Raw genomic sequence first — 14,798 nt, forward strand, 5'->3', positions numbered from 1 at the left:
AACCATGCCATAATATTTTTACCTTCAAATTCCAGCCAGTGGTTGCTGTAAGACCTGTGTTAGTAAGACTGTGGAGTCTGGTAGGAGCTGCTATATCTTTCCTATAGAGGTTTATACTTTGTAACCAAACTATCTCTCAGTCTTATTTTTTAAAACGTCTCTCTCCTTCTTGCTCTTTGCTTCTTATAGCAAACATTTTTCAGAGTCTTTAAACATTCTGGTTGCTCATATGTGAGGATGTTTCAAATTTCTATTATTCTTTCCAAACTATGGGCTGCAGGATGGGTTTTTCACCCCACTTACAGCTTCACCCTAATTGTAAATCAGCCTCCTTATCTTTACAGAGTAGGTTGGGAATACCTTTTGTTACTACAGTACTGAACGGAGAGCTTGTTGTTTGCTTGTTCTGATCTCTAGGTGACAAAACTGATCTTGGTTCATTTCACAACAATGGATCAAAGATAGAACTACAGATACATAATGCAAGTGGAGTGATGTTTTTTGTGAAATTTAGAGGGTGTTACTTGCTTGATACTGACACCTTCCTTGTTGTTAGGTCAAAGTCAGCCCCCTAGACCAGCTGGGGGTGTTCAGTGACATACGAGTACTTTACAAATGCCATCTCAAAAGTTACCCATAAAGCAAATGCCAAAAACACAATCCTCTGTGATCCTGATAGGTAGGTGCAAGAGCTAGCTGTGGGAAAGTTGCAGTGGAAACTAACCTAGATGACTAAATGACTACTTTAGACTTCTAGTTTGTAGATTCATTTTAGGACCCTGGTGAGTACATCCACCTGAAAGAAGGGCCTAAGTTTAATGGAAAATGGTGAGTGCTCCTGAAGATTTCTGGAAGGTAATCCTGCTAAAGTGTATACATTAACTGAACTGGAATCTCTATCTTATAACCTTTACAAGCACCTGTGTTGCTCCGTTGACTTGATGGAAGGCCTTAGGAGAACTTTTTTAACAAAGACTCAAAATGAAGGTACTAATCAGGTGCCTCATAATACCACTTGGTGTTACACATGACCCATCTGTCAATATACACACAATACAATAACTTTTTAATGCCTGAAGGTAGATGGGTTTACTCCAGCTCAGAAGTATTCTGACATAGTTTAATAACAAGGGGATAATACAGTGATACTGCTGGGACTTAGAGAGGAACAACCACCCAGGTTTATTGGTACCTGAGTGGAAGGACCTCAACAGTAAACATACTTTCCAACCAGGTTCATTGGAACCTCAGGAAGAATGAGGGGAACATTGATGTCTGCAGGAGCACTGGGGAAAGGCTTGTGTGTTAGAAACAAGAATTGTTTCACAGTCTGTTGTTCGAAATTTATTAAAGCAGCACCAGTGAAGGAGGCAAGAACTGAACTCTGAAGCTCTGAGTTAGATTTCCACTTCTCTTGCAATTATTGGTAGCTATTGACAGTGAGTCAAGCAACAAACTCAACACGTTGGTGGTAACTGTAGAGTTTGTGGGTTTCTTAGGAAATGAATTGTTGGGTAAAGCTCAGTGGGAAATATGGACGATTCACATGCAGTCTAGTTTATTTTCACTCAACCAAGAATATTTCTTAAAAAGAAGAAGAAAAAAAAAAAAAGTAGTTCCACTACAGCAGCCTGTAAAATTTCTACTATATAAACTGTCATTTTTGAGGATTACACTGAATGCTGCAAGAAAGCTAAGTAGTGAAAAAGCTACCTGTCTCTTCCTACAGGAGAAGGAAAACATGATACTGGCAAATGGGGCATGCTGGGAATATGGAAGTTGTCAAGAAATTCTTGTTTTGAGGTTACCAACACTTTTACCCACAGCTTCAGTCCTCACCATCTCTAGCCTTCTTTCAACATACCAGTCATCAATTCCTAATTGCAGATTGGGATACAACATGCACTTTTGACTCCAGAGTCTAATTTAATGAAAAGGTTTGCCATCTTTATGGCTACAGAGTGTCAGAGGTGCTCTTTGCATAGGCACTGTTTTTTCAACTGGTTTACTAACATCATTTTGCTATTCGTACCTGGGGGATTTAGGAAAAACACAGTTCCTGACACAGTTACCATGAAGGCCTAATGTTCATAAATGCCAGGTTGTCAGTCTCCTCAGGTCTAAGCAACCGAAATAGAAGGTGCTTTTTAATGCTACCCCAGAGTCAATTAAAATACAGTAATGCTGACATCTGCAGAATACAGAATGATCAAAGTAAAGAATGCCCATACAGCTTCTGACATAAAAACAGTGTGTTTGGCGGCAGAGTGACACAGTGTAACAGGTCAGGTAATTATGAGAAAATCTATGATGTATCTGTTACAATTGCTTAGCTTCTTTCCATTATCAGAGCCATCAAACAGAACAGCGCTCTCACTTCTCCTGATGGATCGTAAAGCTAGTGACACCCTCACTCTCCTGATACAGATGGCATCTCAGGAGCAGCTGAATTAATTTGACAGTAAATAGGTGATAGCAATTGCTGTCTTCTCTTTTTTTATTATTTTTATTATTTTTTTAATTGCACCAGGACAGCTTTTAGCACTTCTGGGAATAGCTCAGAAAGCCTTTGCCATGATTAGCAGTGTACCCTCCTCTCCTGTAAACCCCTTCCAATGCTTTTGCTGCTGTTTTATTTACATGGTAATTGCTCAATGGCAACAAAATTTTATTCTCCCCCATCTTCCCACCCTAACTCTCAGTCTGAACTATGTGCATTAATTATGATGATTAAGGAATTCTCCCTTTTTTTTTTTGCCTTGATGTGTTTATTAAATTAATGAAGGAATCTGACACATGGGCTTGTATGCTTAGGGTACAGTTATGCTAAAGTCATGGGTATATTTTAGATGGCTGCATATTTTCTGCCTCAGTAACATTATAATTGGCTTAATGGATTTTCAGTTATGTGCATTGGCTTTCTCCCCTCTCCAAAGCAGACTAATTACAGCTTTTTACATTAAATTCTAATAGATTTCAATTTATCTCCTCTAAATTATCACAATAATTACAGTAATAAATTAGGCATGTAGCTGTCATTAATCTAAACAATTTGAATTGGGTATCATAGCAGCATGACACAGACTATGTTTCCTAAATGTGTATTCAAATATATTCCTAACTGTATAACCGTTGTGTGGGAGGGTCTCATTTCCCAACAAGCTGCAAAACCCAGAAGGCAGAATGGAAGGAGAGGAAGATGGGGTGGGGGGGTGGGGGGTGGGGGCAGGCAGGCAGAGAGGAGGTGGTGGTGGTTGGAAAACCAATGAGAGGATGGAGTAAAAGTCAAAACAGACAAAATTTGAGGGAACAGTACATACAATTAACAATGTCTGAGGAATTGTCTTGGGTCAGAACATACCTGAAGCATCTTGGCAGACCTCGGACTCCATCACTAATCCATGACTGTTTTTTTCCTTCTTATATAAAAAATGTGTTGCAAAAGTTTCTTTACTCAAGAACACCTACTTGAAATTGCAGCTGGCTGAAACATGCAATTTTACCTTTCATAGGAAATTTTGGCAGGGACAACTTTGGTTTTGTTTCTCATTTATCACAATTTCCAATTATTCAGAACCCATCACAAAATGGAAATTCTGAAAAATTTCATGGAAGAAACTCATGTGACCATTGCTTTTTAAATTAAGATCGTTCCTCAGTTTTACCTTTCCCTCCACTGAGAGCTACTGAAAGAAGCATTGACTCTAGTCAGCTTCATAACTGCTCTTCAGCAGAAGGCTGCGGGCACTGACATGCTCATGCCACCTTCCTTGGCAGCTGCCAGGCTTGTAGGTTTTAGGCTTCAGTCAATTCCATTTGTATCCCTCTGTTTCCTCCTTTCTCCCTAGGCATCTGGACTTCCAAAACTTCTGGGTCCATGTGTGCCTGAAATCCAGGGCAGCTGGACCCTTCGTGCTGCAGCTTAGTCACAACCAAGTCTGCCTCAACAGCAGTTCAGGCAAGATTGCAGCAAACTGCGACCAGCAGACAAACCACTCCTTGACTATCATATGTTGGCTTCTGGACTCACAGATATAGCAGCGCTGTCCCCTCCCCTAGAGATTAAAGGCAGTTTGGTTATGCCTGCACTAATGCCCAGTGATGCTGATGTGCTATGAAGCAGGGCCACTGTACAGCAGGGCGGCATGGCTAGGGTATAGAGACTCTTCTGGAGGGACAGCCAGCCTGACATTTTGAAAATGTGAAATTTGTGTTCAGAGAGCCAGCAGCCCCTTCACAACAACAGATCCATGAGAATGGGTGGACAACAAAAGTTCACTGCCCTTGGCAAATGTGGACACGAATATATGCCCACCTGTGGGAACATGTGGACACCTTGCGCTGCTACCAGAAGTGACCTCCAGGCTCTTCCTCAAACGCAAAGCACTGCTGGTTCAGTGAAGTGCCATTTCCTTATTGCACGTACTCTGCTTGAATGGTTTCCAATTAGCTCCTTTGGTAATATATTTTGGTAACATACAAAACTGCAGTATTTTCATCCTGCAAAGGGGAGAAAGATTTAGATCTGTGTTGTAGCCAGCACTGCTTTATTATCCCAACATGTAAAAGCAGGGGCAAGAAATTATGTAACACATGGAAGCAAATTTGTATGTACTGAATATTTCTTTAATTATCAAAATAATAAGCTATAAAGATCCTTACATGGTGTATATCTTTGAAGCTTTTGGCTGTTGCTGTTATGAAAGTGCAACGGAACTTGTGTAAACATTAAAAGGATTACAAAAGTGAACAGTAAAAAAGCCCAAACTTTCAAACGCCTGCACTGCAGTTAAAAAAAGTAGCCTCAGAGCACTAATACCATATATATATATATATATGTAATATGTATGTATATAGGTGTATATGGTATATTGGTATTTTATATATTTATATATTTATATATATATTTATATATGACATTATAAATATAATGTTTAACGCTTTCCTGAGCACCAAAAGGGAATACCTAACGTGCAGTTTCAATTGAGTTTCCATATATAAAGGCACTTGCTACATTCCTGTTATACCTCTTCAAGATGGAAAACAGTCACTAACACTTTTCCTAGTGACTGCATCATTTTGCAAATTCAGGCTGTTCTGTGGATTTGGAGACGTTTAAATTGGTAACACTTAAAGTAATAGCACGTTGATTTGTGCAGCTTTGCAATGGAATTCCTCTGGAAGGATGTATGACCTCACCATTAATATGAAATGAGCTCCTTGTGATACCTTAATGAATATGCAGCATCCCCTTAGTGACATGAGTAACATTTGAAACCTTTATGCATTTTCAATGTGTATCACCTCAGCTAATCCTCAGAGCAGGTTCATTCATAGTCATATTTCCTGTTATCTGCTTACAAAGATAAGGTGTTCTTACTGTTTGAAATTTGTCACTTACTCCAGAAGAAGAAGAATGAAAAGATAAAGCAAGCAATGGCTTTAATGGGCAATGTGCCAAGATAAATGGTCCCTGCTGTGCATGTTAGATTTGATGCAAGTGTTCTTTGTGTAGATACTACTTCCTGTACAGAATATTGCAGCCTTATGGCCACCTTTGTCCTTTGTCTTGATGGTTATATGAAATATTAATCTCTGAAACAGTAATGCTAAAAAGAAGCATTCTGCCATATATCTGGTGGCTACAGCTATGGAGAGGGATTCAGATGTCGGATCCTATTCCTGTCTGCACCATAGTCTCAATGGGTACGTTTTTCTGTGTCTCAGCAACCTCACTTGTCAAAGAGGAAACATTATCGTTAACTAAGTCCTAGGGGGTTTTCTGCACCTTACCTAGATAAGTTGGTAAAACACACTAAGAACCCATAAGGGACTGGATGGCAAAGCTCTCTGATTATACTAACTAAAATTAACGCTGAACACAGTATGATATGTTATTTTGTTGGCTGACTGTAATAGCCTTGAACATTCTGACCTAAGAAGTACTTTCCAATCTTACATTCTTGAAAAGTTCCTGCAGTTATTGCTCAGGATAATTCAGTGTGTCTCTGTTTGAAGGTCCATCCTTAAGGATGCATTTGCAAGGCTTTGGGAAGCTGACAGTCTCACAGTTCATTTTAATCTATTGGGCAGTGACAAAGATCAAACAACGGGTACACCTTTTCTTTAGGTCCATTGACAGTTAAAATTCAGAGTGGATTTTTAAAGAAATGATAAAAAATACAATCCAACAGGTTGGGGTTTTTTGTTCTATACCACTCATGCAGGGTATAAAAATAATTTGTAGACAGTTATCCTACTTGTTTCTATATGCCTAGAAATAAACACACCAAAACAGGCATGTTCTGTACCTACATATCTTATATGAAAGAGTCAGTTCTTTTTTGTAACCCCCTTTACACTCTAAATAATGTGGTGAGTACATCAGCTGAAGGGAATGACAAAGCCATTTGCTGCCTTCGGCTTTTTTTTTTTTTTTTTGGCACCTGATAGTCTCTGCTTCCTCACAGGCCTACTTGCATCTACAGTTACTTCTTTTTTCTCTCTTTAAAAAAACCAAACCAACCTTAATTTATTGCTAAAGTGATTGGTGGTATTTATTGCTCTCCACAAATCCCATGACAGCCTGCTATAGAAAGCAGAACAAAAAAAGGAGAAGAGGAAAATAGAGATGAGGTATGTTTGGTTTTTCTCTTTTTCCAGCAGTCCAAAGCTTATGACATCCATCCCTACTTATATGGCTGTATTTCCACGTTGTTTATAGCCAATGGAGACAGGGATGAAAGGCATAAGTAAAGGGAGAGAAAAGAATTGCATAATTAACTTTTAAAATTAATTCATGACCCAGTTAAAAGGACAAGGAGGGGGTTATTAATTAATTAAGGTGGGAAACCCTGTGGGCATGTGAGATTTAGAGAGTTTTAACTTACCAGCCAGGTTAAAAGGCTTTCTAAGGGTGTTCTCAGCACACAGTGAATCTGGAATACAGTTAATGCAAAAAGAAAAGGTGAAAATATATTGTAAAAGGTTTTTTCAAGGTGAATAAAGAGTCTAAAAAGGCTGAAAATTAATTAGGAAGAATCCTGACAAATGTTTCATCAGAATTTGAGAAAGCCTAGCCCAATTCTCAGCTTTTTAAGCCTGCTTAGCTCTACTGAGCACAGTGCATGCTTGATGCTATAAAGATGGAGATTTGGTCATGAAATATATTTTTTAAATCTTCTTAGGCCCTAAGAGTTTTACCAGAATGGATGGATTAATAGCTGTAAGCAATAATAACAACATTAACTGATATTACTCTAAGTGACCTTTTTTGACTCTCTGGAGACATTCTAGACTCTCTTTGCAGATGTGGCACTTCTCAATCAAAACACGTTTTAAATTGGTCATCATGGGTTCCCTGTTTTCTCAGGTATCTGTGACTGCAAATGCCCATTTATAGTATATTTGTCTCCTTAAAGGCTCGCATCACCCATGCTGCTTCCAGCACTTGTCCAGGTATCTCAGGGTTAAACTTAGAATCTGGGCGAGGTTAAGAAACATATTCTTTTTTTCTTATTCTTACTATCTTTCTTTATATATTGTGGTAGTTTTAGGGTTTGTAGTCTTTAAAGTCAGGGATAAACCTTCCATGAACTTCTGGCAAAACCAACAACAGATATGCTAGTCCAAGACTTATTTTATGGATTTACGAAAAAGATTGTTCTTTCTCACTGACAGTATTTTAAGTGGATTGCATGGTTTACTGTTTGTTTGTTTACCTGGTCTTTCATTTCAATCATCTAATCATAGATATCAAGACTAATCGCTTTCAGCTGACTTGAAATGCTACCTTCTTTTGTTAGCTAGTACTGGCTATGTGTCTCTGTCTCATCAGTGTTTGGCAAAATCTCAATCACCATTCAGATGTTGTCACAAAAGCTAATTAAGCAGAAAATCTTTGCTTTTTCCCAGTTGCCACCTAGGAATATCAAAGATTTTAAAAAAAATAAATGCAAAACTAATAAACAAAAGATGTCAGACAAAATGTTGTGAAAGCATTACTACAAACCATTTGAAAATTAGGGGGAAAAGAAAATTATGATCAGTAAAGACAGGCCACTGCTAATGGAATTTGGGTCTTTTTATACACAAAAAATGTCATACAGCTGCTCTGTATTACTGTTCCCTAGGCAAGTAGCAATCTTCATTGCTTTATGAATCTCTTTTTCTTTATCATACTGCAGTATTTTGGTGTGAGAATTTTAAAATTAAATCTCCGTATTGTGAGGCAGGATGTCCAGTTTTATTCTATCAAATGCCACAGAAACAAAGGGAACAATCCATTTTTCCTGATAGAAGCCAACAGTTCGTAAGAGGTTTGAGATGAGTGTAAGGATACAATTTGCCTAGAGAGTGCCTGAGGATCAAGACAACCTGACTTTCCACGGAATGAGTCTGTCAGCTGGCATCTTGCAGTAATTGCTTCCCATGGCAGGACCTTACCAGCCGAGGGAGGACTGCTCTCGTCAACCCAAGAATCAATTTCTACAGTAGCTGAATGATAATTGTTTGCTAAGGCTCGGGGAACTTGTTGCCAAGCCTAGAAAAGGGGCTGAAGCTATGATTGGCACTCATTAACACGGGATTTGGATTTGATCATTTACCTTAGTAGAAGAATGTGTGGGGGTAAAGGAGGGAGAGGACTGCAAAATGTTCTTTTGTTTGGAAGAAACAAATGAGATCAACTGCAGAATGGATATCTGAATGTCAAGCCTGAAACCATACCTGTCTTCACTCAAAGGGACCAAATAGCATGCACTATGAGGTAATTTGAATGCTTCCCTTCAAGTAGAAACATCTCTTCAGATTTTTTTTTTTCTCATAGATACCTCTGTTTGTGTGTTTTGTTCATTATGGTAAGTACATCTTGATGACTGATGTCCTGAAGTTAGATTGCTGATTTACATAGCAAAGAGAGTGGGAGAAGACATGCTAGATGTCCAGAAGACTAACTTCTGACTTTCATAGTCAAACGTGCTTTTCCAAGAGGTAATCCCCACCGCCTACCCCCTGCTGCAGATATTTATGGCCAGTTGCAGTTGTGCCCAGACATGTTAGCTAGACATCTGTGTGGCATGTTCTGATCCTCCCCTACAGTATATGCCTAATGCCAGGTATTATGATTGCCAGAGTTCCTGTCACACACCATTTTAGCAGGTAGACCAAACACCTGGAGTGTGATTTAGACTATCAGCCTCTGATACTGCCTTTACAATTGTCTTTCCTAGTGCCTGTTGATTATTTATGTGACCTTTCAAAGTCTACTGACCGACATATAAGCATATTTATTTCTGCATCACAACCAGTGCATTCACGCAAGTCTGCTGGTGCTGGTTAAGGGAGAAGCACAGGGCAGTGACCAGAGTAGATAGTATGGTATTCAGATGACTGCTTCAGAGTCATGCTCCATCAGGGAGCCCCTATATCATCTTTGGTACCTATCAAGAATTTTGGGAATAAGAGACCAAGTTCAGTCCTTTTACTCTCTGTGTATATGTACATTACCAAAAAAAAACCAACCAAAAAACAGTCTCTTGTTTCATGACTCAGGTCTCACCAAGGCTGTCTCTTTCACATCCTTGTGTGTTAGGGTCTCCAGAATAGCAAAACTGTTGCTTTTGCAGCCTAAAAGTGACCCAAGGGTGCCTGTGGAGCCAGTGGTGGCTCTAATGAGTTTTAGCTCATGGGGATCTCAACAGAAAGCCTTGTAGTAGGTGTTTCATCACCTTCATGTGTGTATAAAGCAATGGACATTAAAAAGAACAATACTGTGCAAAATAAGAACAGTACAGTTTGTTCATTACCAAGATAATACTAACAAGGGTATTTAGCTTCTAAGTGTCAGAAAAAAACCCAACCAGCAGCCACTGTAACATTTTCCTATGCAACCTTATTAGTGCTCATTCCAAGATGCCTCATGCAGAGCATCCCCTGAGGTTCAGCAAAAAGAGATGGTGTATAGATCCTTCAGAGACAGGAAGGATGTCACCTGTTTCATAACCTCACAGCACTGGAATAGCAAATCTGTAACTCCTCCATGCAGGCTTGGTTTGCAGCTCTTCCCATGCTTGGTTTGTGTGCACATCAACTTGCTTATCCACATTTTTAATATAAAGAACAAAACAATATTCAAATCTGGGGGACTGTTTCGTCATCAACTGGAAAGTATCTGTACTCAGCTGTGGCCTTATTTCCCACCTACCAGCCACAGGGAGATCTTTAATTTTTTTCCTGTCCATAGGTAGTTTGGAGTATTTTTTCACAACTTTCCATTTCCAGGGAATTTCAGCTCTGAACTTTGTCAGGTTTTTGTTTCCAGTGCATTCTAAATGCAAACCTGGTTATTCAATTTACGTTGCGTAGTGCAGATAGTGTCATATCACTTGTAGTCCCTCGGTAGATCAGTCATGTCTCAGTGGCCGAAGTACCAGGGTATTTGCATGTGAATTAGGCAGTTAAGAGTAACTAATTGCTAGACATGCTAGTTTGAAGGCAAACATCCTGCAATGAACTTACCTGTGAAAGCCTCCATCTTAAAAATAACTGACTTGTTCTATATGTTTCTGATTGGGGCAGTTGCATGTAAAATGCTGAATGACTACAGAGGAATTGCATAGGTTCAATGGCTTAGTAACCAGAATTCCTCAGATGATTCTTTATCTCACATGACAATTGTATCTCAATTTGATCACAGGGTCTGTAGTGACAGGACAAGGGGTACTGGTTTAAAACTGAAAGATGGTAGATTTAGATCAGACATAAGGAAGACATTTTTTATGATGAAGGTGGTGAGAAGCTGGAACAGGTTGCCCAGAGAAGCTATGGATGCCCCATCACTGGAAGTGTCCAAGGTCAGGTGGTGCTTTGAGCAACCTGTTATAGTTGAAGATGTCCCTACTTATTGCAGGGGGTGTGGACTAGATGAATAGTTTCAACCCAACTTGTAGAATAGTGTCAACCCAAACTATTCTATGATTCCATGCTATACCTTCAGTGCAGGTCTACCAGCAAACCAACATGAACAGATGTCAAGCTACAGAATCCCAGCCTGGTGATGGGTTTGCATTCAGATTCAACTGGGGGAACACAGCTGTGTGAAAATGCCAACTTGCTTAAGATTCACAGCCAAGAAGGATATGTAAAATGAGTCTTGCACATGCAAAAAGCTATGGTCCCTTATTAATCCAGTCCCCAAAGAGCCAATGTCCTTTAACTAGAAGGATGTATTATCTAAGGAACATAATTTTCAATCTAAATCTACAGACTTACGTGTGCAATATATGCACAACCAAAGAAAACAGTAATTTTATGTCTTACATACTTTCTTATGTACTTTGCAACTGGTTATGAACTGCTCCTGCTTAGTTAGCAGATGACCAGGTTGGATGGGACTTAGCAATGTGGTCTAGTGGAAGGTGTCCCTGCCCATAAGAGGGGGATTGGAACTAGATGATCTTTAACGTCCCTTCCAACTCACACCATTCTATGATTCTATGACTCTGTGAATGACTGCTGCTCTTTATACTACAGAAAACACTACATAGCTGAGTTCTTCTGATCATGCATCCAATGGTTTGCATAAAACAACGAGGGTGATATGCCTCTTTGATGTGTCAGACAGATTTAATCTGTAGGGCTCTTATTTTCATGGATAAGGCCCTTAAATGAATAACTTCAAAGGAACTCTGTGCCTCCAGCTATTCTGGAGGTGTATTGCCTAGACAGGGATGCAAAAGGCTAAAAAGAGTGACACCTGTTTGAGGTCCAGGTAATTTGTCTTAAATTGTGGGTTTAAGACACATGAAACGACAGAGAAGAAACCATGCTCTCTGAAGTTATATCAGAGTGTTGCCATGGAAGTATTTTGTAATGGTGCTCCATTTTAATGGTTGGTTTGGAAAAGGCAATGGTCTCTCATCTGCACTCTTAATTTTGCTGGGGCTTCCTCCATACTTCCACCAGGCAGGCCCGCTGCTCAGAGGAAGCTATATTTTGGGGGCTACATTATGCAAGCAAATGTAGAAGCCCACTTCTGTGTTTCTTGTGCTCCTCCCCTCTAGTCTGCTAGTGGAAAGCAGCATAGCACTGGTTATCTCTGATATACATTTTTCAGTCAATAAACATTTGCATCCCATACCTTTATTTCCCACATTCTGGTAGAATTACAGGAACAGTAAGCATTAGATTTGTACCGGTGCTTTCAAATAACTTACATAGTGAATTATATAACTCATTAGGATGAGGATAAATCCCTGCACACTGCCTTGAAAATATGAGGTTTAAAGTGAACATTATAGTATCAAAGTATTGCACAGCTGAGAGTCTTTGAAGGTTAAATTGATGAAATATGATGAAATTAACAAAATGAAACCTTATATCCAAAGATATTTTCTTTGTTCTTATATAGAACATCTTACATCAAGGTCTCTATTTGAATGTCCTTACAGCATACCAAAATAATAGTGTTAGGAAAAAGCCCAATCAGGTTATATGTTTTATGGTTAATGGGTTCTGCTGTGTTTCATTTCGGAAAAGTAGTTCAAGAAATGCTCCCTAGTTTATGATCTCCTTGGGAGAAATCCTTATCCTAAACTGGTATTAATTTTTTTTTTTCCAGTGTCTAAATCACACTGTGTACAGAGACCTCCATTTATATAATTGAAAATCATTGTAACTATTGTGTGTTTCTTTTTCTTCATCCTTCTGCTGCACCTATAAACCATGGCATCCTATCTGGGCTGTTTGTCACCGTTCTTTCCAGGAATGAGATGTGTTGGAGTGTGTATAATAATCTTAATTCGTAAGGGCAGCCTAAAAAGAGGATATAAAGTCAGCTCAAACATGATTGACAGCTAAAGAGACATTCTTTATCAGTTCAGGTGTTACAGGTGTCTTTTGGAGGAGAATCTCCTATGGCCATGGTGAAGCACAGACAAGATCTAATCAGCCGTAAATCAGTACTGTTTCACTGAGAGTGAGGTGATTCCATGGTGCAGCCCCAGTAAGCAATTAATGACAGTGTCAGCTTCCAGGTGTGCACACTGCTGACATTTGTGCCTTTTTCCTGAATGACTAGCCCAGTCAAATTTACCTCAACAGTAACAGCATTTCCTCAGCAATCCTGTTCTCTGTAGGAAAAGAATATGGACTTAGAACAACATTGATTTAGAATATAGATCAATAGCCCCTGAGGTTTTTTTTTGTTTCTGTGAGAACTTATGAATTTTTCCAAATGTTGTGTGGGCACATCTGTTAGTCTCCCCTCTGTATGGTGGGTTCTGAGTCAGCAGGACTTTAACCGTCCCTGCCAAAACCCACATAGCTGCATGAATGCAGTGCTCAACCTGACCTTATAAACCCAGCTGGTTTGTGGGTTCCTTGGAGGATATTTTTATCCCGACACTGATATTTGTTTTCTTTCAGCATATAAATCACTCCATGTACAGTCCTCCACTTACACTGATGGTCATTATATCATTATAACATGTAGTGCTATTGGCTTGGCCCCTTCACTGTTCCTACACAGCGTTACGGCTTTTGACTTGAAGATGGCTTGTTTCCTTTTGGCTTGGGGCACAGGGGTATGAATGCATCTCTCTCCATGTACAGCTGTGTAGGTGTGGGCTGTACCTGAGGAAAACTAGGCTAGTGGAATTATAAGTTGTAGTTCATTTCTATTTTGATTGCCCTCTTTGATTTCTGCTCCTTATGGTTGCGAAGCACCAGGTAGCAATCCAACCCACAGCATTTTTTATTATGATGTCGCAAGCATGTAGCACCTGCTTATTCCTCAATGGTGAATAGCTGTCCAGTTAAAAAAAAACAAAAACACCCACCCCCCCCCAAAAAAAAAGCCTCTGTTCTCAAGTAATTTACCATGAGTAAAACTCATTTTTCTTTATTATGTGATGTAGTTTCTCACCTCTTCTACAACTCAGCTAGTAAAGATCTGCAACTGTGCCATGGGGACATTAGCAGCACCCCTATTGCAGAGGTGGTGGTAGCGAGACTGGATCAACACAGGTAGTCAGGGAGTTACCCTGCCTGTGGTGCCTGCCCTTCCCAGCCCACGGCCACGCCAGCAAGGCCAAGGCACGGACAATGCCAAGGGAGCACGGGAGCTCCTCTGCACCGGCAACTCTGGCAGCACGTTGCTCCTGAAGGACCCAAAGCCCGGCACCTGGCCTCCGTGTGCTCCCTATGGCCTGTGAAAAGAGGAATAAATGCTTCACTCGATTTTTTTATTAGAAACACCAATGAGCCAAACTCTTCGAATACACATTATGTGAGGAGGATTTAAATGTTTGGGAAAGGTTGTATTCCAGCGCACATCACTGGAAGGCTGCCAGAGGCAGCCTGGAGCCAGTGAGGAGAAAAGTGTTTATTGTGGTCAGTGTGGTAATATTGAGGGCAGCAGGGACAGACCAGAAGGAGACTGAAACCAGAACAGCTGAACGCAGAAAGTACACAGAAATTATAATCTAATAATGAGCTTCTGAGAAAGCAGGGGTGAGAAGGAGATGCCTGATCTGTGGAAAGGCTCAGGTAGCTAATTTCAGGAGCCTGGTGAAGGCAGAAAGGCTGCTGTGGCAGGGGCAGTGATTTGTTGCCGACCTTCACACTAGCAACAAAGGTGGGGGCAAAGGGCCCTATCCTTACACCTCCAGAGCTGCTAAAAACTCTGACCTCAGCATCTTCCTGGCTCTGACTGAACATGCATCTGACAGCAGGCAGAAATGCTCTTCCATGCTTTCCCTGCAAAAGGGTTTTACAGCTATTTTTCTTCTTACTTGTAG

Source organism: Falco punctatus (assembly GCF_963210335.1).
Source record: "Falco punctatus genome assembly, chromosome: 2".
Lineage (NCBI taxonomy): Eukaryota > Metazoa > Chordata > Aves > Falconiformes > Falconidae > Falco > Falco punctatus.